Below are 14979 nucleotides of genomic sequence, written 5' to 3'. Positions count from 1 at the left end.
ATTAGGGTTGATGTTAGGGTTAATATTAGGGTTGATGTTAGGGTTAATATTAGGGTTGATGTTAGGGTTGATATTAGGGTTGATATTAGGGTTGATGTTAGGGTTAATGTTAGGGTTGATGTTAGGGTTGATGTTAGGGTTGATGTTAAGGTTGATGTTAGGTTGATATTAGGGTTGATGTCAGGGTTAATATTAGGGTTGATATTAGGGTTCATCTTAGGGTTGATGTTAGGGTTGATGTTAGGGTTGATGTTAGGGTTGATGTCAGGGTTAATGTTAGGATGGCACACAGACACTTAATGGACATTTTACACCACACCATACCACACACAGACACTTTATGGACAATCTAAACCACCTTAAATCGTTTATTGTTTACTGTTGTTTACTGTTTCACTGTTTACTGCCATAAGCATTTTTGTATATTCATCTTTTCTCTCATATATTTATATATATATATATATATATATATATATATATATATATATATATATATATATATATATATATATATATATATATATATATACTGTATCTATCTCTTTATCATATATTCTAATATTACATTTTATATAGTTTTTATACTTTATTTATCAGTCTTCTTTTTCTCCCCATCCTATTCCCTCATGCCAGACCGTCATAATAAGCATTTAACTGCATGTCGTACCCTGTATGTATGTGTATGTGACAAATAAAATTTGATTTGATTTGATTTGAGAGCACCAAGATGAAAACCGCTGCTGAGCAAAAAGAACATTAAGGCTTGTCTCAGTTTTGCCAGAAAACATCTTGATGATCCCCAAGACTTTTGGTAAAATACTCTGTAGACTGACTAGACAAAAGTTGAACTTTTTGGAAGGTGTGTGTCCCATTACGTCTGGTGTAAATGTAACACCGCATTTCAGAAAAAGAGCATTTATCACAGCAAGACTTGCTGTGATAAATGGAATCATGAATTCTGCTGTTTATCAAAAGAATCCTGAAAGAGAATACCCGGCCATCTGTTCCTGACCTCAAGCTGAAGCGGTTCTGCAGCAGGACAATGATCCAAAACACCCCAGCAAGTCCACCTCTAAATGGCTGAAGGAAAACTAAATGAAGACTTTGGAGTGGCCTAAAAAAATAAATAAAAATAAAGATGTATTTAAATAATTGTTTAAAAAATGTCTACTATTTTCCTGTTTATAAAATAAAATAAAGTATTGAATAGTCTTATCTTCATAATAATCTTAAATATAATCAAACAGGTACATTTTATAACCAAACTTGAAGAATGAAATGAAATGAAAGTAAAAGAATAACACAGACTACGTATGTGCAGTTCAATAGTGTTTATTTATGTCTTATTATTTTATCACAACAGATTAAATATAACAGAAATAAAATGTATTTATAGATATTTTTACTCATTAAACTCAAATAATAAAAATAGCTTTATTAATCTTATAATTAGTTTATTGTATTTTATTACAGGAAATATAAGATACATATAAGCACATCTATATTTGATTGTGAAACTCTAATCAGCATGTAGAACTAAGCAGCTGAACTCCTTGGGATTTAGGATTGGAGATGTTCCAGCTCAGTTTGTCTACAGTCCTGTCACTGTTTCCCCCCGAGACCCCCCGCGGTGTCCCAGTCACTCACACCGCGCTGCTCGCTCTCTCCGGCTCTATCCGTCCCCGAGCCTCCGCCTGCTGCAGCGCCGCCTCTGGCCTCAGAGAGCATGACGTCCCGCTGAGCATCAGTCGCTTTTTACACAGTTTACACCCGTTCTGTCTTATTTACGACTGTAATCTCACTCTTCTCTCAGGAGAAATAAACAGAGAAAAGTGGAGAAAACGAGAAAACGTGGTGAAGAAATCAAACTGATCTGTCTGGTTGCCAGATTGTGCGATTTGAAGTAACATGGTATGATCTCTTTAAATGTACACTTTAACCAATTCTAACTGTATACAATTTCCAGCAACAAAAATGGAGCGTATCTGGCAACCCTGAGGAGAGGGAGAGCGCCACGGGCAGGGAACATCACAGAGGAAAGCCTGCGTGAGTAAGGAAGAAGGCGGGGCATAGTGACGTCACATAATTCTCTCTCTATATAAAGTGCTGCCCGAATCGCTATTGCTCATTTTCTATTTTGCGACGTGTGAAGAAGAAACGATGGAAGAAATTAGAAAACAATTTAAAAGGCTTAGAAAATTTGTTCGACGTCGTCTGCCAAAAATGAGCAACTCTGAACGAGATGCTCTGATACAAAAGTTGCAAGATAACATGCAGAATATGGCAAAAGACATGAATTCATTAATTATACTGATTAAGGAAGAGAGAGAGAAAGAGAGAGAAAAGAAGGACACGCTGTTAAAGATGGCGCAAAAGCTGCAAGAGCCGAATAATTTGGCTTCTGAGCGAAAGCCCCAGGGACTGGACATAAATGAGAGGGACACCAGACTACAGCAGAACATCACAAAATTCTGTAAAGAAAAGGAAATGACTGGAGAAGTTAGGAAAGAGAGCTTGATGACAGACATGGGCCTACTGGAGGAAATCATCCCAAAGCTGGAGATCAATCCGGCATCTAAGCCAATAAAACTGGAGCAGGGGAAAGAGATGCGCATGCTGGACAAGCAGCATCTCCAGAACATCACCAAGCCTGAATCGTCCCTGCAACGGTATGATGATCGAGAGAAGACTGTAGCTCATGAGAAAGAGAGAGAGAGGCGGGCAAGAGAACAAAAGCAACTGGAGGAACATGTTGCTCATCTGAAGGCCACTTTGGATTTTGAGAAAAGAAAATGGGAGCAGAAGGCCAAACTAGAGGAGAAGAGGAACACTTTACAGCTCGAGACCATCAGAGAGCTCCAAGAATCCTTGAAACATAGTGAGGAAAGGAGAGAGAATGCTCAGCATAAAAGCGATCGTTTGATGAACGTCCTAGAGCAACTGGATGAGCGTGTTGTTCAGCTGGAGGCCACTTTGGCTTCTGAGCAAGAGAAGCAGCAGCATAACCAAGAGATGACTTATCTGGACACCAAGTTCAGTAATGAAACACCAAATATGTCTAAGTCCAATAAGTCGCAGACAATCTCTGATGAGGAACAAGAAATGAGGATGGGATCCCATGGACGACTGGAATATTCAAAGATGTTCAGGGATGTGGCTTCAGATCTAGACAATCATGAGGATGAACTAGAGGAGATCTCACTGGACATGGATTTACGGAACCCTGGCTGCAGCAGACCATCGCTAAGTCTTCCTCGGACAGTCATCTGGAACAGCAAACAGCAGACGTGTCAACGATATAGTAACGTGAAAAAAACACCTCCATGCTTATTTTTTCTTTTTTGTAAGAAATAGAAATCTTAAGCATAAATTGTGTGTTTTGTTTCTTTGATTAAAGTGTTGGACATCATTTAACTCTAATTTAACTTTAAATCAGTGATTCTCAACTGGAGAATGCTGTTAAGAACAAAATGATAAAACCCACATGATTACACAATGTGTTGAGTGTAAATTTTTTAAAGTAATTATGGTGTTTTTAATTTACGTAAATCATCAGGAGACCAAACAGAACCTTTGCTATGTTTCCACACGGACGTTTAGCGAGGTGATACCAGAGAAACTTTACCTCTTCTAACCTTCATATGGATTAAATAATCAGAGAATATTTGTTTCGATGTATAATCGATGTGAATTGGTTAATTTAAAAAGCCTTTGAGTGTTTTAAGCTTTATATATATATATATATATATATATATATATATATATATATATATATATATATATATATTAATTATGTCTGTGAGGTAAATATTCACTGAGATTCAGGTTGTTTTATTTATGTGTCTGTGAAGAGAGATGACAGACAAGTCAGAGAGCGCCCCCTATCTGTTTTCTTTATTTTTCAAAATCACAGCATTTTGTTATTATGAGTTTACACTAATAAAAGTAGACCCTTTATAGATTTGAATGATATATTGCTCTTATCTGTACGATCCAAAAAATACAGAATAATTTAAGTCCATTTCGGCGTTATGAGAAAAAAATGCCATAAAACACGTCGGCATGTTTTTCGACCCCCAGAGGGTTAATTATGTTCATCATGGTGGATTTTGATGCTGATTTGAGACTTGGCACAAAGTAAAACACTTTAACTGATTCAAAATCATTTTTCTGTGAAGTTTTTTTTTATTTTTATATCTGAATAAAGAAAGGACGTCATGAATAAACATGAATAATATTTTTAATAAAAATGGTCAACAAATATGAGAGCTGCATTAATCACGCGTTAAAAAAATTCAATTCAATTCAATTCAATTCATTTTTATTTGTATAGCGCTTTTAACAATGAACATTGTCTCAAAGCAGCTTTACACAGATAATGTGGTGATTAAACATAAATATATTCTTTGTAAGTATGTTTGTCCCTGATGAGCAACTGTGGCAAGGAAAAACTCCCCGAGATGGCAAAGGAAGAAACCTTGAGAGGAACCAGACTCAAGAGGGAACCCATCCTCATCTGGGTTGCACCAAATGTCCATTTGAAGCAGATATACAATGTTGTGGGGTACAGTGATGACGATCAGAAGCAAACTGCACTCCCGAGTCAGTGCTGCAGACACCAACTACAGTCCAATCCATCCTCAAAGCACCCGTTCTACTCCGGAATTACATGGAACCACCCAAGGTGTTGATGAGAGACCGTCCCGAGCTGCACAGAAGTGTGAAGATCCAAGGAGGGAGAGGGCAGGAACAGTGGTCACTGGAGCCTCAGGAGCATGTTTAACTCGACCGAAAGAGAGAGAGAGAGAGAGAGAGAGAGAGAGAGAGAGAGAGAGAGAGAAGGATATGGATTATTAAGTGTAACTATTGGTGTATGAAAGTTAATGTCACTGTGCAGTTTGGACTCCGGCAAGACTCGCTATGGCAGCATAACTAAAAGGGAGAACCAGAAGGTAACACAGACATGAGGGATCTCTGGGATAAGAGACGACCCACCACACCACCGTCAACAAACCTGAGTGAACGTGTGAATGTGAGGGGACGACAGCATACAAATATACCAGTTCACCAAACACTCTATATCCATGCTCCCTCCAGATCTGTGCCTTTACCTAAGAAAAATCTACTGATAAAAGGCTTGACTAAATAAATACGTTTTCAACCTCGACTTGAACACTGAGACTGTGTCCGAGTCCCGAACACTGATTGGAAGGCTGTTCCATAACTGTGGGGCTTTATAAGAGAAAGATCTGCCCCCTGCTGTAGTCTTCATTATTTGAGGAACCAACAGATAGCCAGCACCTTTTGATCTAAGTAGGCGTGGAGGATCATACTGGTACAGAAGTTCACTCAGATACTGCGGTGCGAAACCGTTAAGTGCTTTATACGTCAGTAGTAATATTTTATAATCAATGCGAGATTTGATTGGGAGCCAGTGTAGACTGATTAAAACAGGGGTGATGTGGTCGTATTTCCTAGATCTAGTGAGGACCCTTGCTGCTGCATTCTGGACTAACTGAAGCTTATTTATGCACTTACTCGCACACCCAGACAGTAAAGCGTTACAGTAGTCTAATCTAGAAGTAACAAAAGCATGAACTAGTTTTTCTGCATCCTGTAACGACATCATATTTCTAATCTTAGCAATATTTCTAAGGTGAAAGAAGGCGATTCTGGTGATATTATTCACGTGAGACTCAAAGGAAAGACTCGGGTCAATAATCACACCAAGGTCTTTGACAGCCGTACATGCTGAAACAGAAACACCATCCAGAGATGCTACATAATCGGAAAGTTTATTTCTAGCTGCATGTGGTCCTAGTAAAAGTACTTCCGTCTTATCTGAGTTGAGCAGAAGAAAGTTATTAAGCATCCACTGTCTAATGTCCTTTACACACTTCTCAACATTGTTAAGCTGATCTCTCTCATCTGGCTTTGCTGAAATATACAGCTGTGTGTCATCAGCATAGCAATGGAAGCGAATCCCATGTTTATGAATAATTTCACCAAGAGGCAGCATATATAAAGAGAAAAGCAGTGGGCCTAAGACAGATCCTTGAGGAACACCAAACTTTACCTCATAGAGCGTGGAGAACTCACCATTTACATCCACAAACTGATAGCGATCAGTCAAATAAGACCTGAGCCAAGAGAGAGCTGTTCCCTTTATTCCTACAACATTCTCAAGTCTAGCAAGCAGTATAGTGTGATCAATGGTGTCAAAAGCTGCACTAAGGTCGAGCAAAACAAGTAAGGAGACAAAACCCTGATCAGAGGCCAATAACAGGTCATTTACCACCTTAACTAGCGCCGTCTCTGTGCTATGATGAGGCGAAATCCTGACTGATACATTTCAAAATGTTATTCATAAGTAGGTGTGAGCATAACTGCTGTGCTACAACCTTTTCTAAAATTTTGGATATAAAGGGGAGATTTGATATCGGTCTGTAGTTGGACAACTGACATGGGTCAAGGTCAGGTTTCTTAATAAGGGGGTGGATAACTGCCAGTTTGAAGGATTTGGTACATAACCAGTGCTAATGGAAGAGTTAATTATTTTTAAAACAGGTTTGATTACCTCTGGAGCTATCTGTTTAAAGAAACTAGTAGGCAAGGGATCGAGAATGCAGGTTGATGATTTTGATGAGGAGATTAATGAAATTAAGTCACTCTCATGAATAGGAGTGAAGCTTTGTAATTGATTGTCTGCTATAGTGACACTGCTGTCTACAGGGTTACTTGTAAAATAATTTGGATTTATATTAACCGCCTGTGTGACAGAATGAATGAGGTTCAGGTGGTGATTGACACTCCTGACCACCAATCAGTAGCGAGCAGGCACTATTTAGAGTGGGTTGGTTTGAGAGTGGCATGTGTCACGCCCGGATCCTCCCCTTTTGCGGCTGCTAAAGACATTTCAGGTATGTGCTGCTAGTATGTAGCGTTGGCTAATAAGTTTTCTTTGCTCATTGCACTAATGGCTCATTTGTGTATCCTTAGCCTGTCTTTTCAGTGTGTGTCCCTGTTGGATGCTGCTTTGGATCTGTTTATTGCCCTCCCTGCAGGTATGAGGAAGTTGTTTAGCAATGTTTAGCTTTAACGCGGGTCGGGTGGCGTGAGTAATGTGCAGTCCTTGAACTTCAGTTTAACAGCAGGTTATTTGAAGGCTGCGTATCCTGAGCGGTGAATTGATTTTCAGGAACTTATCTATCCGCGTTTGGTAAGTTGCTTCGGGTTGTTAGGGGGAATTACAGCATGTAGTTGCGCAATTACTTGTGTCATTTATATCTTGTATCACTGTTTGTATTATAGGATCCTCCTTCTCTTCTTTTTCGTCCTGGGTGATTATTGCTGCGATTCGACTTTTCCCTCGCTGCGTGCCGAGTGAACAACCTCGGCTTACAACTATTTAAAAGGGGAATTCTGCTGCTGCCATTTGGCTTCTGTGATTTGTTTTAACCGGTATTGTCTGGTCTACTGTGGGGTCGAGCAACGTGCAAGTATCGGGGCTGGCTTGAAGACGACGTGGCCGCTCCTTTTGGGTTTTGCTTCCCTCAACCTTTTAATCAAGTTCTTCATTGGTTTTGTTTAAGCGGTGTATATGGTGAATCATATTGTGCTTGGTGACTATCCATCATATTACGGTTGAATTGTGACCTTAATTCGCTGTTTCCTTCCTTTCTGTCAGATTTATTTTGCTTTTGGTTTCTTTCAGGAGCTGGGGTCCCACGGTGAAAGGTCTTTGGTGGTGCTATTTCTACTTTTGTGTGTGTGTGTGTGTGTGTGTGTGTGTGTGTGTGTGTGTGTGTGTGTGTGTGTGTGTGTGTGTGTGTGTGTGTGTGTGTGTGTGTGTGTGTGTGTGTGTGTGTGTGTGTGTGTGTGTGTGTGTGTGTGTGTGTGTGTGTGTGTGTGTGTGTGTGTGTGGCCCTGTATGCAATGATTTTATGTTTTGTTCATTTGGAAGTTGTGTAAATTTATTGTTTAATATTGTGTCCGATTGTTTATTTTTGTTATTTGTGTAATTGTCACTGGACCATATTCACCAGCGAGAACATTTTTGTTTTATATTTTAAAGCTAAGTTTTCAATAAACTTTGTATTGTTTTATACGATGCCCACGTTTCCTGCCTACACTCAATAATAAGGGAATCGAACTTGTGTGACCTAATAAACTCTGGGGTTTACTTCTATTTCCTGGGTATAACCCTCCCAGGTGGCGTAGTCGACTTGGTTAGTATATAAAGTTGAGCTTGGGTGTGACGAGCCCTTCGGCTCTCCCTCCCTGCACCATCCGCACCCTCGCGCCACACCTGGATTTCTTGCCTGATGTTTTCAATTTTATTATTAAAAAAGTTCATGAAATCATTACTACCTCTTGATGGTGTGCATGTTAGTGCAGTGCTTTTATTCCCTGTTAATTTTGCTACCGTGCTGAATAAAAATCTAGGATTATGTTTATTTTCTATGAGGGTGGAGAAATATGCTGATCTGGCAGCACTAAGAGATTTTCTATAATTTAGGAGGCTCTCCTTCCATGCTATTTGAAATACTGTTAATTTTGTTTGACGCCATTTACGTTCTAATTTTCGAGTGTTCTGTTTTAAGGTGCGCGTATGATCATTATACCACTGTGCTAATTTTTTCTCCCTGATCATTTTGGTCTTAAAGGGAGCTACATCATTTAGAGTGTAACGTTGTTTCTAGATGTTCAGTGGCCCAGTCGAGCTCTGCGGGGTCTGACGGAGATCTATCTAATATCGTAATATCGGAAGATTATTAATAAAACGCTGCTGTAGCTGACGTGAAAGTACGCTTAACACGGTAACGTGGTGAGGTCGAAATGCAATGACTAAGGCAAATTTTAAACGAGATGAGATAATGGTCTGAAATAGCTTCAGACTGTGGAATTATGATTAAGTTTTTTATTTTTAATCCAAATGTTAACAAATCGAGAGTGTGTCAACCACTATGAGTGGGTCCTATAACATTCTGATTAATTCCGACTGAATCTAGAATGGACACAACTGCTGCTCTTAAGGAGTCTTCCTGATTATCAAAATGAATATTAAAGTCTCCAACAATTAATGCTTTGTCTAAAGAAGTAGCTAGATTTGTAATGAAATCTGCAAATTCTAACAGAAAATCAGAGTAGGGCCCTGGGGGTCTATAAATAATAATTAGTGGAATTAACTGACTTGACCTGCTTTCAGACACTGAATATTTTATGTTGGTGTAAAGAACTTCAAATGTTTTACATTTGTGTTTAGTCTTTTGTGTGACGTTTAGATTATTATTATAAATAGCAGCGACTCCGCCTCCTCTGCCATTTAGACGAGGTTGGTGTATATAACTATACCCAGGAGGACTCGCCTCATTTAATGCTACATATTCATTCGATTTAATCCATGTTTCTGTCAAACACATTATATTAAACTCCTGGTCAGTAATAATTTCGTTTATAGTAAGCGCTTTTGGCGTGAGAGATCTAATATTCAACAATCCTATTTTTAGATCAGAGGTGCTGGCTGTGCGTTCAGTCCTATTTAATTTAATGTTAATCAGGTTACTTAAACAGACTTTCTGATAATTCCTATATTTTGGTTTTGCTCGGGGGACAGACACAGTCTCAATATGGTGGATCCTGAGTGACGACTCTGTGCAGCTAGCAGACGGTTGGTTTAGCCCAGGGGTCGGCAACCCAAAATGTTGAAAGAGCCATATTGACCAAAAAAAAAAAAAAAAAATCTGTCTGGAGCCGCAAAAAATTAAACGCCTTATATAAGCCTTATAATGAAGGTAATGTAAGCGTCTATATTACCCCCTTAGTATCAAAATGATAAGTAGGCTACAAATACATAGTGAGCATTCATGATTAAATGTTTATTTTCCCTGCAGCGCATCCTGGAGAGAATGACGCACCACGTGACTACTCTGCTGTACGATGGTGTTTTAAGTTTAACTTTCATTATAATTTTAATGTATTATGTTTCATTGCATTGATGAAATTAAAGAAATACAATAAAGAAATCTGATTTTTGATGTCATTTTTACTTTAGGATTCGAAAATACAACAAAATGTGCAACGTGCATAGGCCTCCTGTAGCCTAATTTCAGACCTCCCCATGGAAATGAAATGCAGTCCTCTTCAATCCTCAATAATACAATACAATACAATTATCTTCTCTTTCCCCCCTTATCTGGCCAATAGACAGAGTGCAATAAAACAGCAGCCTTTTGAAATTAACTGGAAACGTATTTAAACCATGCATAAAACATGCATTAAAACAGTATAAAACTCAGTAAAACATAAAAGCAGCTCAGTCATGCCCGTGACAAAAATAATTCAGTTCGATTTCTGTGCATAGTCCTCTTCTCTATAGTTTTATGAAAATGCTAAGTAAGTCAGTGCAAGGGTAAAATGCAGCATCATCCTCTTCTCTTTTGATGCACAGCCATCCTCGGACCTGAGCAACAAAACACAATTTCCCTATGTGTCATTCCAAATATATACTGACAAAAATCAGAAATCACTTTATAAAAAAGCCACTTTGTTACTAAATATGTGCCTGGATTGTGTTCTTACCCGTTTAATGTGACTTCTGTTTTCGGACATCACTGGACAGCTTCTCAACCAGGGCATTCTCACCCCACATCGTCACATATCGACGCTGTGGATGTTGCGTCCGCCGGCGTCCACGTCCGACGCCGAGGGTACCCTCTTCGCGTCGATTTTCGACGTACAGGGACGGGAAACCCTTCGCGTCGCTTTTCGACGTAGATGGATGGGAGCCCCTGTGCTTCGCTTTTCAATGCGGATCGCTGTCCTATACACTTAATAATTTATTATACGCGAAGAGGGTACCCTCGGCGTCGGATGTGGACGCCGTCGGACGCAACATCCACAGCGTCGATATGTGACGATGTGGGGTGCGAATGTGTTGGAATAACACAGACTACGTATGTGCAGTTCAATAGAGTTTATTTATGTCTTATTATTTTATCACAACAGATTAAATATAACAGAAATAAAATGTATTTATAGATATTTTTACTCATTAAACTCAAATAATAAAAATAGCTTTATTAATCTTATAATTAGTTTATTGTATTTTATTACAGGAAATATAAGATACATATAAGCACATCTATATTTGATTGTGAAACTCTAATCAGCATGTAGAACTAAGCAGCTGAACTCCTTGGGATTTAGGATTGGAGATGTTCCAGCTCAGTTTGTCTACAGTCCTGTCACTGTTTCCCCCCGAGACCCCCCGCGGTGTCCCAGTCACTCACACCGCGCTGCTCGCTCTACTCCGGCTCTATCCGTCCCCGAGCCTCCGCCTGCTGCAGCGCCGCCTCTGGCCTCAGAGAGCATGACGTCCCGCTGAGCATCAGTCGCTTTTTACACAGTTTACACCCGTTCTGTCTTATTTACGACTGTAATCTCACTCTTCTCTCAGGAGAAATAAACAGAGAGAAAAGTGGAGAAAACGAGGAAACGTGGTGAAGAAATCAAACTGATCTATCTGGTTGCCAGATTGTGCGATTTGCAGTAGCATGGTATGATCTCTTTAAATGTACACTTTAAACAATTCTGTATTCTAACTGTACATATCTTCCAGCAACAAAATGGAGCGTATCTGGCAACCCTGAGGAGAGGGAGAGCGCCACGGGCAGGGAACATCACAGAGGAAAGCCTGCGTAAATAAGGAAGAAGGCGGGGCATAGTGACGTCACATAATTCTCTCTATATAAAGTGCGGCGCGAGTCGCTTTTGATCATTTTCTATTTTGCGACGTGTGAAGAAGAAACGATGGAAGAAATTAGAAAACAATTTAAAAGGATTAGAAAGTTTGTTCGACGTCGTCTGGTCAGACTGAGCAACTCTGAACGAGATGCTCTGATACAAAAGTTGCAAGATAACATGCAGAATATGGCAAAAGACATGAATTCATTAATTATACTGATGACGGAAAAAAAAGTGAAAGAGAGAGAAGATAAGCAGCATCTACAGAACATCACCAAGCCTGAATCGTCCCTGCAACGGTATGAGTATCGAGAAAAGACTGTAGCTCATGAGAAAGAGAGAGAGAGGTGGGCAAGAGAACAAAAGCAACTGGAGGAACATGTTGCTCATCTGAAGGCCACTTTGGATTTTGAGAAAAGAAAATGGGAGCAGAAGGCCAAACTAGAGAAGGAGAGGAACACTTTACAGCTCGAGACCATCAGAGAGCTCCAAGAATCCTTGAAACATAGTGAGGAAAGGAGAGAGAATGCTCAGCATAAAAGCGATCGTTTGATTAAAGTCTTTGAGAAACTGGATGAGCGTGTTGTTCAGCTGGAGGCCGCTTTGGCTTCTGAGCAAGAGAAGCAGCAGCATAACCAAGAGATGACTTATCTGGACACCGAGTTCAGTAATGAAACAACAAATATGTCTAAGTCCAATAAGTTGCAGACAATCTCTGATGAGGGACAAGAAATGAGGATGGGATCCCATGGACGACTGGTGGAATATTTACAGATGTTCAGGGATGTGGCTTCAGATCTAGACAATCATGAGGATGAAAAAGAGGAGATCTTACTGGACATGGACTTACGGAACGCCTTGCTGCAGCAGACCATCGCTAAGCTGAAGTCTTCCTCGAACTGTCATCTGGAACAGAAAACAGCAGCACAGGAGAGCAAAGACTCTGTAGAGCTGTAGGAAAGTTTAGATTCATCATGTGACGTGTCAACTATAAAGTAACGTGAAAAAAACACCTCCATGCTTATTTTTTCTTTTTTTGTAAGAAATAGAAATCTTAAGCATAAATTGTGTGTTTTGTTTCTTTGATTAAAGTGTTGGACATCATTTAACTCTAATTTAACTTTAAATCAGTGATTCTCAACTGGAGAATGCTGTTAAGAACAAAATGATAAAACCCACATGATTACACAATGTGTTGAGTGTAAATTTTTAAAAGTAATTATGGTGTTTTTAATTTACGTAAATCATCAGGAGACCAAACAGAACTTTACCTCTTCTAACCTTCATATGGATTAAATAATCAGAGAATATTTGTTTTCGATGTATAATCGATGTGATTTGGTTAATTTAAAAAGCCTTTGAGTGTTTTAAGCTTTATATATATATATATATATATATATATATATATATATATATATATATATATATATATATATATATACAGTGCCCTCCACAATTATTGGCACCCCTGTTTAAGATGTGGTCGTGGACTTCTAAAAAATTCTCCTTTTTTTTAAAACAACATAGAACCCAAATGCAAAAAAAGAGAAAAATCCAACCTTTCATTTAAGTACATAACTTTGGTGGTAAAAAAAAATCATACATTTAGAAAAAAAAAAAACTTGAAATCATGTGTCCCACAATTATTGGCACCCCTAACAATTCCTCTGAAATTTTTTTTTTTTTTTTTTTTTTATATTTTTCTGTAGTTGCTAAGGTTGGTCAGGGTATCTAGGGACTTTTAATTAGTAATTCATGATTTCCTGTTTCCTGGGGTATAAATATGACGTGACACAGAGGCCTAATTCTCTTACCCATTTGTCAACATGGCAAAGACAAGAGAACACACCATTCAAGTAAGGCAGATGTGTGTCGACCTTCATAAGTCAGGCAATGGCTACAAGAAAATAGCCACTCGCCTTAACTTGCCGGTATCTACAGTCAGAGGAATCATTAAGAAGTTTAAAACAACTGGAACAGTGACAAACAAGGCTGGAAGAGGTCCCAAGTTTATCTTGCCACAACGCACAGTGAGGAGGATGGTAAGAGAAGTAAAAAAATTTCCCAAGCTCACCGTCACAGAATTGCATCAAAGAGTGGCATCTTGGGGTCACTGAGTCTCCAAAACAACCATCAGACGCTCTCTACATGCCAACAAGCTGTCTGGGAGGCATGCAAGGAAAAAGCCTTTTCTCACTAACACTCACAAACGTAAACGCCTGGAGTTTGCTAAGCGGTACTGGGACTTCAACTGGGATCGTGTGCTTTGGTCAGATGAGACTAAGATTGAGCTTTTTGGCAACAAACACTCTAAGTGGGTCTGGCGTAAAACAAAAGATGAGTATGCCGAAAAGCACCTCATGCCCACCGTGAAGTATGGTGGAGGATCTGTGATGCTGTGGGCCTGTTTCTCTTCCAAAGGCCCTGGGAACCTTGTTAGGGTGCATGGCATTATGAACGCTTTGAAGTACCAGGATATTTTAAATAAAACCTGATGGCCTCTGCCAGAAAGCTGAAGATGGGTCGTCATTGGGTCTTTCAGCAGGATAATGATCCAAAACATGTGGCAAAATCTACACAAAAGTGGTTCAGCAGTCACAAACTCAAGGTCCTCCTATGGCCATCTCAGTCCCCAGACCTCAACCCAATCGAAAACCTGTGGGCGAGCTAAAGAGAAGAGTGCATAAGAGAGGACCCAGGACACTGGATGATCTAGAAAGATTGTGCAAAGAAGAATGGTCAAAATCCTCTCTGTGTTCTCCAATCTTGTGAAATGTTATAGGAGGAGATTAAGTGCTGTCTTGTTGGCAAAAGGAGGTTGTACAAAGAATTAACATCAGGGGTGCCAATAATTGTGGGACACATGATTTCAAGTTGTTGTTTTTTTTTCTAAATGTGTGATTTTTTTTACCACCAAAGTAATGTACTTAAATAAAAGGTTGGATTTTTCTCTTTTTTTGCATTTGGGTTCTATGTTGTTTTAAAAAATAGGAGAATTTTTTGAAGTCCACGACCACATCTTAAACAGGGGTGCCAATAATTGTGGAGGGCACTGTATATATATATATAAATTATGTCTGTGAGGTAAATATTCACTGAGATTCAGGTTGTTTTATTTATGTCTGTGAAGAGAGATGACAGACAAGTCAGAGAGCGCCCCCTATCTGTTTTCTTTATTTTACAAAATCACAGCATTTTGTTATTATGAGTTTACACTAATAAAAGTAGACCCTT

The 14979-nt window shown here is 39.2% G+C and overlaps 2 long non-coding RNA genes across 2 annotated transcripts; one reads left to right on the top strand and one right to left on the bottom strand.

Moving 5' to 3' along the window:
* The first annotated feature begins 6880 nt into the window (after positions 1-6880).
* LOC124384916 lies at positions 6881-7884 on the top strand. The gene is made up of 4 exons (XR_006925650.1): positions 6881-6920; positions 7000-7064; positions 7144-7219; positions 7312-7884. It is a non-coding gene; the product is annotated as an uncharacterized LOC124384916 (long non-coding RNA).
* A 2143-nt stretch (positions 7885-10027) lies between these two features.
* On the bottom strand, positions 10028-10630 carry LOC124385011. Its single transcript, XR_006925663.1, has 2 exons — positions 10582-10630; positions 10028-10462 (listed from the first exon to the last, which is right to left on the bottom strand). It is a non-coding gene; the product is annotated as an uncharacterized LOC124385011 (long non-coding RNA).
* Positions 10631-14979: the final 4349 nt, after the last annotated feature.

This window comes from Silurus meridionalis, chromosome 4 (assembly GCF_014805685.1).
Source record: "Silurus meridionalis isolate SWU-2019-XX chromosome 4, ASM1480568v1, whole genome shotgun sequence".
Taxonomy (NCBI): domain Eukaryota; kingdom Metazoa; phylum Chordata; class Actinopteri; order Siluriformes; family Siluridae; genus Silurus; species Silurus meridionalis.
Note: the sequence above shows the minus strand (reverse complement) of the source record. Positions and strands in the feature narration are given on the sequence as shown.